Consider the following 16,819-nt stretch of genomic DNA (forward strand, 5'->3'; position numbering starts at 1 on the left):
GGAGATATTGAAGGGACAATACCGAAAATTAAATTGAATAAGTATCAGAAAAAAATTATAAATATTGCATTGGCAGTAGCTAAAAAAGTTATCGCAATTACTTGGAAATCTGAGTTATATTTAACTATGGATCATTGGAATAATGAAATATATAGTTGTATTCCACTTGAAAAAATTACATATAATCTAAGAAATGAATATGATATATTTTTCAAAATTTGTCTCCCATACCTACAAAAGATGGGATTAAATATATAGGTCCTTTGAAGATAAAATTATAATGTAATTGGGGAAAGTAAGAATAAATATTAAAATTATTTTGAACTCCATGGAGCATGTGGGTATCCTCCAATATCGAGGCAATCTTTTTCTTCTTTATTTCTTTCTTTAGATAAGGGTTAAGGTGGGGAGGGGGAGGATTAATATTATTTTTCTTTTTCTTACTAATTTTTCATTACATTTATTCTTTGAAATTTTCTAAAAAAATAAATAACCCATTATTAATAATAATAATAATAATAATAATAATAATAATAATAAAATAACCCACCAACAGCCCACTCACCTTTGCTACCCTTTATGTTATTTCCTTATGTTTAACACAATTATTACGTGCCTTTTCCAGCTCAAACTGTGAATTGATTTAAAGTCAGTCCCATAATTTAATAGCTTTTATTTGAAAACTATCTTCCCTCGCAAAGATTGTACTGAAGACTGCATTTGATTTTTCTTCAGCCTTGTACGCTTCACATTGAAATAGTATGTGTTTTGACGGTTTCACAATGACAAAATGTACACGACACAGAATGAAGTTTTCCAATTAGTTACAAGGCATAATTAAGCATAGTGTGGATATTTCTGTCATGTGAATATCATTTAAGCCCTTCTTCTATAAACCCAACAGGTTTATGTATTCTGGAAAGGTGTCTGTCTTTACGTCCATTATCCTACGTCTTGCCATAAGCCCCTAATTCTTAACACTACCAACCTTTTAGCTTCTAATTTGCTAAGTGGAAAGTCTATATCCACAGCTTAACATTTAACAGCTTTTGGAGCTAAACAGTCAACATCATCATTTCCCTCAACAGTGTGATATGAAGGGCCCATCATGTGCAGACATATAAATCAAACTTTATATATGAAATACCGTTTGACAAGTTTCCAACAGTCAATCTGACCTACTGCCAGAATGACCTGTTTAAGACTCATCAAAACCGAAATGTATTCTGAGCAAATTATAAGGACCAATTTCTTCCATCCACTGTAAGCCTAAACTGTTGGCAAAGAATTCTGCCTTCTATGCTGATAAATGGCTATAAGTCATTTCTTTATCATTACCTGCAATTCAGGCACACAAAAACAGCCACACCAACATCCCCAATTAAATTATCTTTTGATTCATCTGTAAAAATGGTTACTGTATGATAATAACTTTCATTAATATACTGATGACCAACAGACTCTCAGGCAGAACCGAATCCGATCGTGTAAAAACTAAAATCAACTGAAGTCATTGGAAAAAACAATGTGGGGTTACAGAGAACGCTACAGTGGGACATACTGTATCATCAAATACACCCATATTCGCAGCGTGGTAACAACCCAGCCACCCAAAACAAAATACACTCTTCTAGTGATGTCCCCAACCGTCCTCCAGCGCACCTTTAACAGAATGATCATTTCCTTGACCCGCAAATTAATCCAGTATGTTGACATCAACTTGAACCTTTGAGGGCAATTGTCCCATTGCAATCAGTAAAGCCAAAGCAGGAGACAACATTACCGCACCAGAACAGAATCTAAAAGTCTGTAATTGTATCACATACAAACACTTTTAATTTGAAGATGAAGGTGATCCACAAGCCACACAGACATAATCAAGAACAGATCTAATTAAACAAATAAAATTGGTCAGCAAAGATTTTCATGTTGCACCCAAGAATACCCACATAGATGTCTGAGGGGATTTAAAGCTCTTTACATTTATCAATTATTTTACTGATAGGTGCTTCCCCGTCAGCTTATTATCCATCCACATACTGAGAAATGTTACCACTGACACTTCCTCAAGATATTAATCATATAATTTAAAATCAACTGCAAGTCTATTAATGCTGTTTGTAAACCACGTAATGTGTTTTAACGACTGAAAGCTTACAATCCTCATCAATCTGCCCACTGTTTGAGCTATTAATTGTAAATTGCAGTTAATACCTCAAATCCATAAAGCTATTGTGATTTACCCAGGGAATCCCATTTTCCCATCTCAGAGAAAATATCATTAATCATAATATTAAATAATGAAGGGCTACAAATACTGCCTTGTGGGATTCCATTCTCTATCTCATAGACACAAACATGCCGACCGTTACTTGGACAGTCCATACAAAAAAAAACTCAGAAAAATTATACAATGTCCCCCTTACTCCTAATTTAATCAAAAGTCCTTTCTTCCATATCATTTCCCTTTTCAGTCTCAAGAAATACTGCTATTACAACATCTTTATTTAATTGTGCTTTCCAAATATCATCTTCCAAACCTAAAACTGAATCTAATGTCATTTCACACTTCCAAAATCCACTCTAATAAAACACTTTATCACCACTCTTTCCAAAATATAACTCAAGCGCTTGATTACTATACATTCCATAAGGTTACATAAATGAGGCATTCACGATATAGGCCCTTAACTAGAAGGATCAAATGGGGATCTGCCAGGTTTTAGAATAGGCACTACTATTTCCATTTTCCATGAGGAAAGTGGATGCACAATTCAAATATTTAATATTTTACAAATGCGAATTATATACAATTACAATTTCAAATATCACTCTTTCCTGGAGACACCTGACCTGCATTATTAATATACTTCTTAAATTCATACAAAGAAATCTCTCCATCCGTGATACTATCATTGCTGCAGCTGACTTCCAGCACATCAGGGTATTCACTGAAAAACATATCCCTACATTGTTTAACTTCTTCACTTAAATTATCCTGATTATGAATCTCAGCAAATGACCCAGCCAGTAACACAACCTTCCCTGTTTCAGTAACAATCATTTTGCCCTCATTAATCAACACTGGAATATTATGATCCCCACAAATCCCATTTTCTAAATCATATCCCAAACAATTTCAAGTTTGATATCCCTTCATATAATCTCCAGTAAATCACCTACTTCCTCACCACGGCCTTTGCCCATTTGTTGTTAATAATGTAACTCGGAGACTGATGCACCATCACACAAAAACTCACATTTCTCCCAATTTGCTTCCTGTCCCATTATTAATCCAAATCCAAACTCAGAAAGACAGGAAGGCTGACTGACGTTCAAATAAACTAATCACCCTCTGAGTTCCCACTTGAGCGACGGGCACTACAGCCAATGACAGCAGGGGTTAGTATTAAATTTGAGCTGCGATAGGCTGGAGGAAAGCGGCCCATGATCAGCCCCTCCTCTTCCGCTCCATCGCCATGGCGGAGATCAGCGAGTCGCTTCTGTCGGTGTCGCCGGCCTCGGCGCCCACAAGGACGGGTGTGATTCCCCTTCGCGCCCCGGTGGGTCTGTTTCGGTGACGTCTGTGGTGGCTGACGAAACATGCTTTGACAGGGAGCGAACGAGGACCAATGACTACAACTCCCGGAAGGCCCCACTGATGATGTTGTGTTGTTGTTTCGGGGTAAGGTGTAAAAGCAAAATGGAGGAACATGTAATGCATTAAGTTTTCTGTACTGTGTCGTGCCTTCAGTGAAAAAATAAAGTAAAAGAAACATTCCAGCGAGAAATGGAGAGAAAACAGAACAATACAGCACAGTACAGGCGCTTCGGCCCACAATGTTGTGCTGACCCTTAAACTCTGCCTCCCTTAGCTTAAATTCCTCCATACATCTGTCTAGTAGTCTTCACTAGTGTATCTGCCTCCACCACTTACTCGGGCAGTGCATTCCACGCACCAACCACTCTCTGAGTATAAAATCTTCCTCTAATATCCCCCTTGAACTTCCCTCCCCTTACCTTAAAGCCATGTCCTCTTGTATTGAGCAGTGGTGCCCTGGGGAAGAGGCGCTGCCTGTCCACTCTATCTATTCCCCTTAATATCAAGTATACCTCTATCATTTCTCCTCTCATCCTCCTTCTCTCCAGAGAGTAAAGCCTTAGCTCCCTTGATCTCTGATCATAATCCATACTCTCTAAACCAAGCAGCATTCTGGTAAATCTGCTCTGTACCCTTTCCAGTGCTTCCACATTCTTCTTATAGTGAGATGACCGGAACTGGACAGAGTACTCCCTGTGGCCCAACCAGAGTTTTATAGAGCTGCATCATTACATCGCGACTCTTAAACTCTATCCCTCGAGTTATGAAAGCTGACACCGCATAAGCTTTCGTAACTACTTTGTCTACCTGTGAGGCAACTTTCAGGGATCTGTGTACATGTAGCCCCAGATCCCTCTGCTAGGCTGCACTGCGAAGTATCCTGCCATTTACTTTGTACTCTGCCTTGGAGTTTGTCCTTCCAAAGTGTACCACCTCACACTTCTTTGGGTTGAACTCCATCTGCCAATTCTCAGCCCACTCCTGCATCCTTTCAATGTCTCTCTGCAATCTTTGACAATCCTCTTCATTATCCACAACACCACCAATCTTTGTGTCTTATGCAAACTTGCCAACCCATTCTTCTACCCCCACGTCCAGGTCGTTAATAAAAATCACAAAAAGTAGGGGTCCCAGAACTGACCCTTGTGGGATACCACTAGTCACAACCCTCCAATCCAAATGTACTCCCTCCACCAGAACTCTCTGCTTTCTGCAGGCAAGCCAATTCTGAATCCACCTGGTCAAACATCCCTGGTTCCCAAGCCTTCTGACTTTATGAATAAGCCCACCGCGTGTAACTTAATCAAATGCATTACTAAAATCCATGTAGATCACATCCACTGCACTACCCTCATCTATATGCCTGGTCACCTCTTAAAAGAACTCCATCAGGCTTTCTAGACACGATCTGTCCTTCAGAAAGCCGTGCTGACTGTCACTGATCAGACCATGATTCTTTAAATGCCAATAAATCCTATCTTTCTGAATCTTTTCCAACAGCTTTCCCACCACAGATGTAAGGCTCAATGGTCTATAATTATCGGGACTATCCCTACTACCCTTTTTGAACAAGGGGACAACATTCGCCTCCCTCCAATACTCCGGTACAATTCCCGTGGACAATGGGGACATAATGATCTTCGCCAGAGGCTCTGCAATCTATTTCCTTGCCTCGGATGCAGAACTGGGAAGCGCAGATGGAGTTCAACACAGATGAAGAGGTTCATTTCTGCAGGTCAAATTTGAACACAGAATATAATATTAATGGTAAGACTCTTGGCATTGTGGACGGTCAGAGAGATCTTGGGGTCCATGTCCATTCGACACTCAAAGCTGCTGTGGAGGTTGGCAGTGTTGTTAGGAAGGTGTCTGGTGTGATGGGCTTCATCAACCGTGGGATTGAGTTCAAGAGCTGTGAGGTGATGTTGAAGCTATATTTCTCCTAACCTGTACAAAAGTAATTGTACCCCAACACGGCAGGGCTGTGGGCTTAGTTGGACCCCACTTGGGAGTCCTGTGTTCAGTTCTGGTGGCCTCACTACAGGAAGGATGTGGATACTACAGAGAGTGTAGAGTAGATTTACAAGGATGTTGCTCTTGGATTGGAGAGCATGCCTTAATAGATAGATAGATAGAATAGATTGAGTGAACTTGGCCTTTCCTTCTTGGAGCGACGGAGGATGAGAGGTGACCTGATAGAGGTGTATAAGATGGTGAGAGGCTTTGACCATGTGGATAGCCAGAGGCATTTTTCAAGGCTTGAAGTGCCTAACACGTGGGGACGTAGTTTTAGCTACTTAGAAGTCGGTACTGAGGGAATGTCAGGGGTAAGTTTCTCACACAGAGAGTGCTGGGTGCGTGGAATGCACTGCTGGCAGCGATGGTGGAGGTGGATACAACAGGATATTTTAATAGACTCTTAGATAGCGTCATGGAGGTTAGAAACACAGAGGGCTATATGATCGGGAAATCCGAGGCAGTCTCTAGAGTAGGTTACATGGTCGGTACAACATTGTGGGCTGAAGAGCCTGTAATGTGCTGTAGATATCTGTGTTCTGTGTCAAAGACAGGCAGAGGGATTAGTTTAAATGGACAGGAGGACAGCATGAAAAGGTTGGGCCGAAAGGCCTGTGTTAGTGCCGTAAGTGACGGGTTCTGTCCCAACCATCGACTCTAATCCCCTCAACAGATGCTGCCTGACATGATAATGTTCTTGAAACGTTGCATTCAGTTCCGCTTAGCATTCTGTACAAAGGATGTTTTGTGCTGGAAGAGTGCAGAGGAGATTCATCATGATTGAGGGGGCTTCTGTTCATAAGTCCATAAGGCATAGGAACAGAATTAGGCCATTCAGCCCATTGAGTCAGCCACCTTTCCATCATGGCTGATCCCAGATCGCACTCAATTCCAGATATCTGACCTCCCGCCATATCCTTTGATGCCCTGACCGATCAGGAAACGATCAACTTCCACCTTGAATATACCCACACACTCGGCCTCCACCGCAGTCTGTGGCAGAGAATTCCACAGATCCAATACACCTTGTCTAATAAAAAAAAATAAGCTGCTTACCTCTGTTTGAAAAGGTGGCCCCTCAACTTTGTGGCTGTGCCCCACCACAGGAAATACCTTCTCCCACCTTATCCAGTCCTTTCAACATTCGGTAGATTTCATTGAGATTCCCCGCATTTTTCTGAGTTCCAGTGAGCACAGGGTCAAAGCTGCCAAGTGCTCCTCATATTTTAACCCGTTCATTCCCAAAATCATCTTTCTGAACCTCCTCTGGACTCTCTCCAATGACAACACATCCTGTCTGAGATGTGGGGCCCAACATTGTTGACACTTCTCCAAGTGCGGCCTAACTCGTGTCTCATAAAGCCTCAGCATTATCTCGTTGCTGTTATATTCATGGGGCGAGATTGGACTGTGTTGATCTGCAGGGGGATCTTGGAATGCAAGTTCATAACTCCCAGATAGTGGTTCCATTGTCAGGCAGTTATGTTGCAGTTGTATAAATCTCTTGTTTAACCACATCTGGAGAATTGCATTCGAATGCAAGAATAATGTGGAGGTTTTGAATGGTGAGCCGAAGAGGCTTAACAGGATGCTGCCTGGATAAAGTGAGACCGGACAATCTCGGGGAATTTTCTCCGGAGTGGCAGAGGCTGAGGGAGGTCTGACAGACGTTTACAGGAATGTGAGAGACACAGACAGAGTGGAGAGACGGGATTTTTTCTCTAAAGAGGAAATGTCCAATGCCAGTGGGCATGCACTTCAGGAGAAAGGGGGAACACATCCTCATTGGACCTTTTTTCACTATTGAAGTATTTTGTAATTTAGTGCATTTTGTCTCTTTTCTCTGCATAGCTGCTGTTGAAAAAAAAATTGAAAAGGCAATGATGTTAAAAACCTGACTCCGAATGTTTAAAGGAGATTTGCGTTTCGAGTTTTGCTTTTCATTCTCATAGTGGTGGGTGTCTGGAGTGAATATCGGGTGGTGGTGGAGGCAGGTGCAAACGAGGCTATTAGGTACCACGTGGATGTGAGGAGAATGGAGGGATGTGTTCCTTGTGTAGTCAGAAGGGATTGGTTTTGTAAGGCATGAAGTGACAATTGGTTCAGAACAACACAGTGAGCAGAAGGGCCTGTTCAAGGACAAGTACAGCAAGCAGAGCAGGTAAACTGGATAAAGTGATCCCACTCAAGGAACAGACTGTGACGTCAGTGGATATATGCCGGCATCACAGTTCTCTCACCAAAGGTACTTCACTGCTGGATAAAATGAAGTTTGTGATGTTTATAACGGATGCGGTAAATTGTACACGTCAGACATCTCATCAGACTGAGGGAATTAAAATTATTGTGAAAGCTGCAGAAAGGTATCTTGGTGTAACTGGTGTTATGTGGTAAGCTGTAAATGAAGCTCTGAGTTGTGGGGGTTTCTGCATCCCAGTCTACTTGTGAAGATATGTAATGGGATTGAAATATTGAAGTGAAATGCAAGAAGCCTGATTTTACATGGCCAACACTTTCAGCAGTTTATTTCTGATTTGTCAGATTCTTCCGATGTTATATCTGTTCAGGAAACCTGCAAATTTTAAGTTTTATTCCTGTGCAGGATTATATTGTCGTTTGGCTTGACAGGTTAGTTGGTAGAGGGGTGATGTCAGTTTTATAAGGAAAAGGGGCAGAGTATAGTGTTGTGAATGGGAATAGACTGCATCATGAACTTGTAGAAAATCTTGATTTTAACTTTCTGAATCACATTTGGAGGTTTGGCCATCTACTTTTCTCATGGAAAATGGTTGTAGTAGTTCCCATTCTAAAACCTGGATCTCCCCGTCTGATCCTCCTTCTTGTAGGCCAATATCATTAAAGTCTCATTTATGTAAACTTGTGGAATGTATGGTAATCGAGTGTTTGAATTATATTTTCGATAAAAGAGGTAAATTCACGTTTTATCAGAGGGGAATTTGGAACGGTAGAATAAGACCATAAGACAAAGGAGCAGAAGTCGGTCATTCAGCCCATCGACTCTGTTCTGCCAATTCATCATGAGCTGATCCATTCTCCCATTTAGTCCCACTCCCCCGCCTTCTCACCATAACCGTTGATACCCTGGCTACTCAGATACCTAGCAATCTCTGCCTTAAATAACATTGGAATCAGTTTGGGTTTGGAAGATCATATTAGAAAAGTACAGTTAAATAAACATGTTGTAATAGCAATATTTTTGATATTGAAGAGGCAAATAATATTTATTGAAGGACGGACTTTTGATTAATTTTTGGAAATGCAATTGAGAGGGCTATTGTACAATTTTTCTGATTGTTTCTATTTGTACGTCTTGTAAAGGTATGGGTGGGCAAGTATGACATTAAATTCATTTTTATATTTGGAAGATGGTATTAGTAAAGCCAGTTAAATATAGATGTTGTAACAGTAGTATTTTTACTATTCAAAAGGGAAATGGTATTTATGGAAGGAAAGAATTTTTATGAAATTGTGGAAATGAGGATGGAGGGGCTATTATCTAACTTTGAGTTGTTTTAATTGAACATTTTGTGTCAGGTATGGGTGGGACAAGTTATGTGTTTTTCAGACAGGATTAATGGACCTGCACTTGATTGGAAATGATATGGTCAAACTCCTTAAAAGGTGTCAGTGGTGAGATTTCCAGGCATGTGGATGGATAATAAGCTGACATGGAAGCACCGGACAAAAATAATTGATAAATATAAAGAAACATTAAATACTCTTCGTTATCCCTGTGAGTATTCTTGGGTGTGACATGAAAATATTTGATGACCAATCTCATTTGTTTATTTGGATCTATTCTTGATTATAGTTGTGGTTTATAGATCAGCTTCAACTTTATTATGTTTGTGTGTGATACAAGCACAGGCTTTGAGACTGTGTTGTGGTGCAGTCAGGTCGTCCCCTGTTTCGGCTTTACTGATTGAAATTATGGAGTTTGAATTTAATCTTAACATATTGGATTAATTTAAGGGGGAAACATGAGTATGCTGTTAAAGGTGTGCTGGAGGACTTTTGGGAACTTCACAAGAAGAGTGTTTTTAGTTTTCGTTGCCTGGGTTCTGATCACATTGGAAATATGTGTTTGTTGGGTTATGCAAATCGTCCCACAGTTGTGTTCTCGGTAACCCCACCTTGTTTCTGTCAATGCCTTTATTTGATTATAAGATACTCAATTTAATGAAGTCTAACAATTCTGTTCTGCCTGAGAATTTGTTGGTTCAGTGTATATTAAGGAAATTATTGAGAAAGTTGAACCATTTTCCAGAGGATCAAAATATAAATTAACTGGGATTGTTGATGTTGCTGCGTTCTGCGTGAATTATTGGTAACAATAAAAAATGACCTACCAACTATTTATCAGGTGCAACAGAATCGCTTGTCATCATTTCACGCTTACAGTGGGTGAGGAATTTTTTTGCTGCAAAGTTGTAATTCTTTCAGATTCCCTTTCGGTTTTCAAGAGTCTTAAAAAGGTCATTCTTGCAGCAGGTCAGATTTACTGCTGGAAACTCATCCAACATTGTTTCATATTCAAAGGTTTGAATTCGGGGTGTGCACTGATTTGGGGTGCATGAAGACACGGGTCCTGAGGAGTTGGTAGATCAGAGGGATCTGTGAACACAGGTTCATAATGACTTGAAAGTGGCGTCACAGGTAGACAGCATCAAAATGAGTGCTTTTGGCACATTGGACTTCATAAATCAAAGTATTGAGTACAGCAGATGGGATGTTATGTTGAAGTTGTATAAGTCGTTGGTCAAGCCTAATCTGGAGTATTGTGTGTAGTTTTTGTTACCTGCCTAAAGGAAAATTATCAACAAAATAGAGAGAGTGCAGAGAAATTTACGTTTGCTGGGACTTGAGGACTCGAGCTTTAGAAAAAGTTAAGGACTTTATTCCCTTTAGTGTTGGAAAATGCAGGCAGGATTTTTCATCTGAGGTTGGGTGAGATGGGAACTGGAGGTCGCAGTTTAAGGGTGAAATGTAAAATAATTATAAGGAATCTGAGTGGGATTTCCTTCACTCTGAAGGTGGTGAGCGTCGGGGAAGAGCTGCCAGTGGAAGTTATGGATTTCATTGTAGAAAAGTTTGGATCAGTACAGGGACGGGAGGAGTATTGAGGACCATGGTCCAGCTGCGGTTATGGGACTCCGCAGAATAACAATTCGGTATGGACTAAATGGGAAAAAGGGTTTGTTTGTTATAGTGCTCTCTGACTCCAAATAAAGTCTTGATGAAGGGGAATTGGTTGGGGCTGTTGTCGGGAAGCTTTCAGGATTTCCTGCTGGGGACAGATGTGAATTGATACTAGATATCCATGGTCAAGGTGTGGCGCGTTCTCTCGTTCTCTCTCTCTCTCTCTCTCTCTCTCTCTCTCTCCCCCCCCCCCTCTCCCCCTCTCCCCCTCTCCCCCTCTCCCCCTCTCTCTCCCCCCTCTCTCTCTCCCCCCCCCCTCTTCCCCCCCCCTCTCTCCCCCTCTCCCTCTCTCTCCCTCTCTCTCCCTCCCTCCCTCCCCCCATTGCCATTCACCCCGCTTCCAAAAAATTGCCCGTTTCTCCTCTTTACCTCAAACTCTCCTGCCCCCATTTTCACCCCTTCCCTCTCTTGCCACCTCTGCTTCCCCGTTCCCTCACCGTCACTTTCTCTCCATCTCATGTCTCCCAATCCCTCATCCTTTCTCTTCCTCCTCTCGCCTCACCTATTTCCCTCTTTTTCACACACTCTCTCTCCTCTCTTCATCCGTTCACTTCCCCACTGACACACCCTTGTTCTCCGCACATTCCTCCCTACTCTACCCACTCACTCAATCCCCTTCTTCTCTCCCTTATTGTCTCTTTCTCCCTTTCTACTCAATGCTTCCCCTGCCTCTCACCCTCACCACAATTCCTCCTTTACTGCAGCTCGTTTTCTGGGCCACCCTCCCGTCCCTACATCCCCCACCCGTACTGTGATGACGGTTGACTCGCACAGTGAATTGTCTGATGTTGTACAATTCTTCGTTGTTTGGACAGTGACAATGTTTTCTCGGAAGATGAAGGCTTGTGGTTTCCAGGAGAGGCCAGTTTGTTCCCTTTTTATGTGCTACAGAATAGGCCGGGTTAGGGAGTGTGGAGGAGAGAGGAGAGAGGAGAGAGGAGAGAGGAGAGAGGAGAGAGAGAGAGAGAGAGAGAGAGAGAGAGAGAGAGAGAGAGAGAGAGAGACTAAATACCTACAGCCTCAATTTCTTACCCCTGTCCTCCTCTCTTCATCCGTTCTCATCCACACTGCCCAACTCTTTCCTCCACACATTCCTCCCTAATCTTCCCCCTTTTCTGTCGCCTTTTTCCCCGCCACCCACCCGTCCCCACATCCCGCACTTTGATGACGGTTGACACGCACAGTGAATTATAGATGTTGTGTAATTCTTCATAGTTTGGAAAGCAGCAATGTTCTCTCAGAGATGAAGGCTTGTGGTTTCCGGGAGAGGCCGGTCTGTTCCCTTTCTGTGCGCTACAGAATAGGTGGGGGCACGGAGTGTGGAGTAGACGGGATAGCCATGTGTTCTCAGCAGCTACGCCGTCACGACAAAGACCGAGCGCTGTCTGTGACCTGGTCTCTGACACAAACACACACAGACACACAAAGAGACGGACAGACACATACAAGGACGCAAAGGAACACATAGAGATGCAAACAGACAGAAATTCTTTAAAAATGAATGCAGTTTGCTTTTTCAATGAGGCAACTATTCTGTGAACTGTTTGAAATGATTCTTTCTCTGGGATAATCTAATGTGCTTGTGGGGATATCAGCGGGTTTGCGGGTTCACATGGAAATACAACATTCTGTAAAGTTGTCTCCATTGATGCCCTTTATCTCATCAATCTTGATTTAATTATCAATCCAACAACCCCTTCGCTTTGGATGTGCTAGTTGAAATTTTAACAGCTTTTGTAACTGATCCGCTGTGTGCAGGGACCCATAAGAAGTGGAAATATAAACCAATACTCTGCTTATGAAATAATGTTTGATGAGTTTCCAACAGTAAATCTGTCCTACTGCAAGAACTACCTGTTTTAAGACTCATCAAAACCGAACAGGCATCTGAACAAATGACAACTTTACTTGAACAAATTTCCACCACCCACCGTAAGCCTAAAATGATGGAAACAAATTCTACTGTATATACTGATAAATGGTTGGTAAATCGTTTCTTTATTGTTACTTGTAATTCATGAACAAAAAACAGCCACACTGTCATCCCGGTTAAGTTATCTTTTGATTCTTCTGCAGCAATGTTTAACACATCATTATAATTTTCCACAATATACTGACAAATCAAGATTGTCAAGCATAACAGAATCCTGAGACATTAAATTGTGTATGCTAAAATCAACTAAAGGGATTGAGAAAAACAATGTGGGGTTACCAAGAACGCTTCAGTGGGACATATTGCATAATCCAGCGAACCCATATTCACAGCATGATGAGAACCCAGTCCGTGGACAACAAGCTGTGTGAACTGATAAGTGAAATCTCTCACCAGCGGGAAACAAAAGAACGTAATGTTTTGTGCTTTGCGGAGACCTGGTTGACGGAGGAGACACCGGACCATGCCATCGAACCCTTTGGGTTCTCCCTGTTCCCTGTGGACAGGTGGAAACCACTCACTGGGAAGAGTAAAGGAGGTGGGGTATGCTTCATGGTCAACAATGCTTGGTGCAACCCCCAGAATATGCATGTGCTCCAATCCTTTGTTGCCCAGATGTGGAGCAGCTGTTTAGACCCTGCTGGCTGCCCAGGGAGTTCACGGTGTTTTCATCACAGCAGTGTACATTCTGCCCCAGGCTGATACTGACCTGGCTCTCAAGGAACTGTACGAAACCCTCAACACGCTGAAGACTGCCCACCCAGAGGCTGCCTTCATTGTCGCCGTGACTTTAGTCCAGCATCGCTGACTGAATCCCTCCGAAGTGTTGTCAGCACATCCAGGTGAGCTCTCGAGGAGCTGGCACACTCAACCTCTCCATAACGCTTACAAAGTGCTCCTCCGACCACACTTCAACAATCAGATCACTCTCTGATCCGGCTTCTGCCGATGTACAGGCAAAAACTCAAACAAGAAGCGGCCATAGATGATCCGTCCACTGTTGGTCCGACCAATCGGACTTCATGCTGCAGGACCGCTTGGATGACATCAATTGGATTGTCTTCCATGATGAGGATGTGACCAAGTTCACGATGGGGTCACGTGCTTCATCTGAAAGTGTATCGAGAATGTTGTTCTCCAGAAATCGGTCAATGTCGTTTCTTTATCGTTACCTATAATGTGGGCACAATAACAGCCACACTAACAACCCCAGTTAAATTATATTTTGATCCTTCTGTATTAACATATCACAATAAATTTCCTTAATGTACCAATGAACTAACAGATTTCAAGGCGTAACAAGTCCCGAGACTTTATTAAACCGTGTATCCCAAAATCAATAAAGGCATTTACAAAAACAAGTTGGGGTTGCCGGGAATGCCACAGTGGGACATATTGCATAATTCAACGAACCCACATTCCCAGCGTAATAAGAACCCAAGCACCCTAAACTATAACTCTCTTCTTGTGATGTTCCCAACAGTCCTCCGACACACCTCTAACAGGATGATCATTTCTTTGCTACTTCAAATTAAACCAGTACGTTAACATTAAATTCAACCTCCGAAAAATCAATCAGTAAACCTGAAACAGCAGACGACTTTACTGCACCATAACAGAATCTTGTCTCACAGCCAAACATTTGAAAGTTGGAGATGAAGCTGATCCATCAGCCACAGAATCAAGACAAGATCTAATGAAACAAATGTAAATGGTCAGCAGAGATTTTCATGTTGCACCTGAAGAATATCCACAGAGACACCGAGAATATTTATTGCTCCTTTATATTTATCAATTATTTTACTGATACGGTGCTTCCCTGTCAGCTCATTGTGCATCCACCTGTCTGGAAATCTCACCACTTACACGTCTTCAAGAGTTTGATCAGATGATTTCAAATCAAGCACAGGTCTATTAATCCTGTTTATAAAACATTTGACTTGTGTTTTTTGCCGCTGAAAGCTTAAGTCCCATCTATTTGCCAACTGATTAATTGCTAATGGCATCCTATATACAGTTAAATTGACATTTCTATCTCAAATTCATAAACCTCCATCATCTGTAAATAGTAATTTACCCACCCCTGCACCTATCTCAAAGAAAATATTCTTAATTATAATAAGAATTGATAAATACTGCCTTGTGCTTTCTTGTATCTCAGAAACTTGCGTATAACTTGCACAAGAAATCTAAATAAAAAAATCTCATAAAACTTTACAGTCGAACTTCCAAAAATTAATCAAAAGGCCTGTGTAAAAGCTGAGGAAATGGCATGTAAGTAGCAAAATTGAGTGGGATGTTGGATCATCGGGATGCTTTTAAAGTTCAACAAAAGGCAACTAAGAAGCCATAAGAATGGTAAAGGAGAAACACGAGAGCAAACTCGCCAATAATATAAAACAGGCTATTATATTTTAGCTACATAAGGAGCGAAAGGGAGATGAGAGCTGATATTGGAGCACTGGAAAATGATGCTGGTGAGGTAGTAATGGGAAACAAAAAATGGCAGAGAAACTTAGTGAATACTTTGCATCATTCTTCACTGTGGCAGACACAGAAGGAGCGAGTGCCTTTGCTATTACAAAGGAAAAAGCGCGTGACTAACTCAAAGGTCTGAAGGTGGACAAGTCCCCTGGAACAGATGGACAACAACCCAGAGTCCTGAGAAAAGCTATTGAAGAGATACAGATGCATTGGTCACGGTCTTTCAAGGATCACTTGATTCTGGCATGGTCCCGTCGGATCGGAAAGTAGAAAATTGCACTCTTTACGAAGGGAAGAAGGCAAAAGAAAGGAATTTCTAGGCCAGTCAGCCTGAGTTCCGTGGTTGGGAAAGTATTGTAATCATTTAAGGAGGATGAGTTTCCGAGGTACTTGGAGACTGATGATAAAACAAGTCAATGTCAGCATGGTTTCTGTAAAAGGAAATCGTGCCTGACAAACCTGTTAGAGGTCAGTGAGGAAGTGAAAAGGAGGATGGACAAATGAGAGGCAGTTGATATCATTTACTTCGATTTTCAGAAGGCCTTTGATAAGGTACCACACATGAGGTTGCCGAGAAAGATAAAATCCCATGTTGTTACAGGAAAGATACTGGCATGGACAGAGGAATGGCTGACAGGCAGGAGGCATCAGGTGGGAATAAAATGGGCCTTTTCAGGCTGGCTGCCAGTGACTAGTGTTCCTCAGGGGTCAGTATTGGGACCGCTACTCTTCACATTGTGTATCAACGATTCAGATAATGGAATTGATGACTTTGTGGCAAAGTTTGCGGATGATACAATGATAGGTGGAGGGGAAAGTAGTGCTGAGGAAACAATGTGATTGCAACAGGACTTAGACAACAGAAGGATTGGTTAAAAAAGTGGCAGATTGAATACGGTGTTGGGAAATGTATGATAATACATTTTGGTCAAAGGAATAATAGTGCAGACTAGTGTTTAAATGGGGAGAAAATTCAAATATCAGAGCTGCGGGGGGACTCGTGCAAAGACCCAGAAAGGTATTTCACAGGTTAAGTCTTAAAGAAAGAAAATACATTGTTGGCTTTTTTGAAGAGGAATGGAATATTTAATTAAGTATATAATCCTGATCCTTTATAATACACAGGTTAGGCCGTACTTGGAGTTTTGTCAATGTTTTTGGTCCCATATCTCAGAAAGGAAGCAGGATCTCATCGAAACCTACCGAGTGTTGAAGGGACGAGACAGGGTGCATGTGTTTCATATGATGGGGCATCCAGAGTAGACGGCACAGCCTCAACATTGAGGGGAGATGTTTTTGAACAGAGGTAAGCAGGAATATTTTTAGCCAGAGAGTAGTGAACCGGTCGAATACACTGCCACGGGCTGCGGTGGAAGCTGTCTGTGGGTATATTTATGGCGGAAGATGGTCATTTCCTGATCGATCAGGCCATCAAAGGACATGGCGAGAAGGCAGGTGTATGGGGTTGAGTGGGATCCGGGATCTGCAATGATAGAATGGCGGAGCAGAATCGATGGGCGGAACGGCCACATTCTGCTCTTATGTCTTACGGTCTTTCCAAGATT

At 41.9% G+C, this 16,819-nt stretch overlaps 1 long non-coding RNA gene across 1 annotated transcript in view; it reads left to right on the forward strand.

The window, feature by feature from the left end:
- Positions 1–912: 912 nt before the first annotated feature.
- Positions 913–16,819, forward strand: part of LOC132385968 (uncharacterized) — a 73,457-nt gene continuing 57,550 nt past the window's right edge. The window contains exons 1-2 of the long non-coding RNA XR_009509366.1: positions 913–3,685; positions 5,102–5,368. This is a non-coding gene — a long non-coding RNA (uncharacterized LOC132385968). The remainder of the gene's footprint in view (positions 3,686–5,101; positions 5,369–16,819) is intronic.

This window comes from Hypanus sabinus (genome assembly GCF_030144855.1).
Source record: "Hypanus sabinus isolate sHypSab1 chromosome X2 unlocalized genomic scaffold, sHypSab1.hap1 SUPER_X2_unloc_7, whole genome shotgun sequence".
Classification (NCBI taxonomy): domain Eukaryota; kingdom Metazoa; phylum Chordata; class Chondrichthyes; order Myliobatiformes; family Dasyatidae; genus Hypanus; species Hypanus sabinus.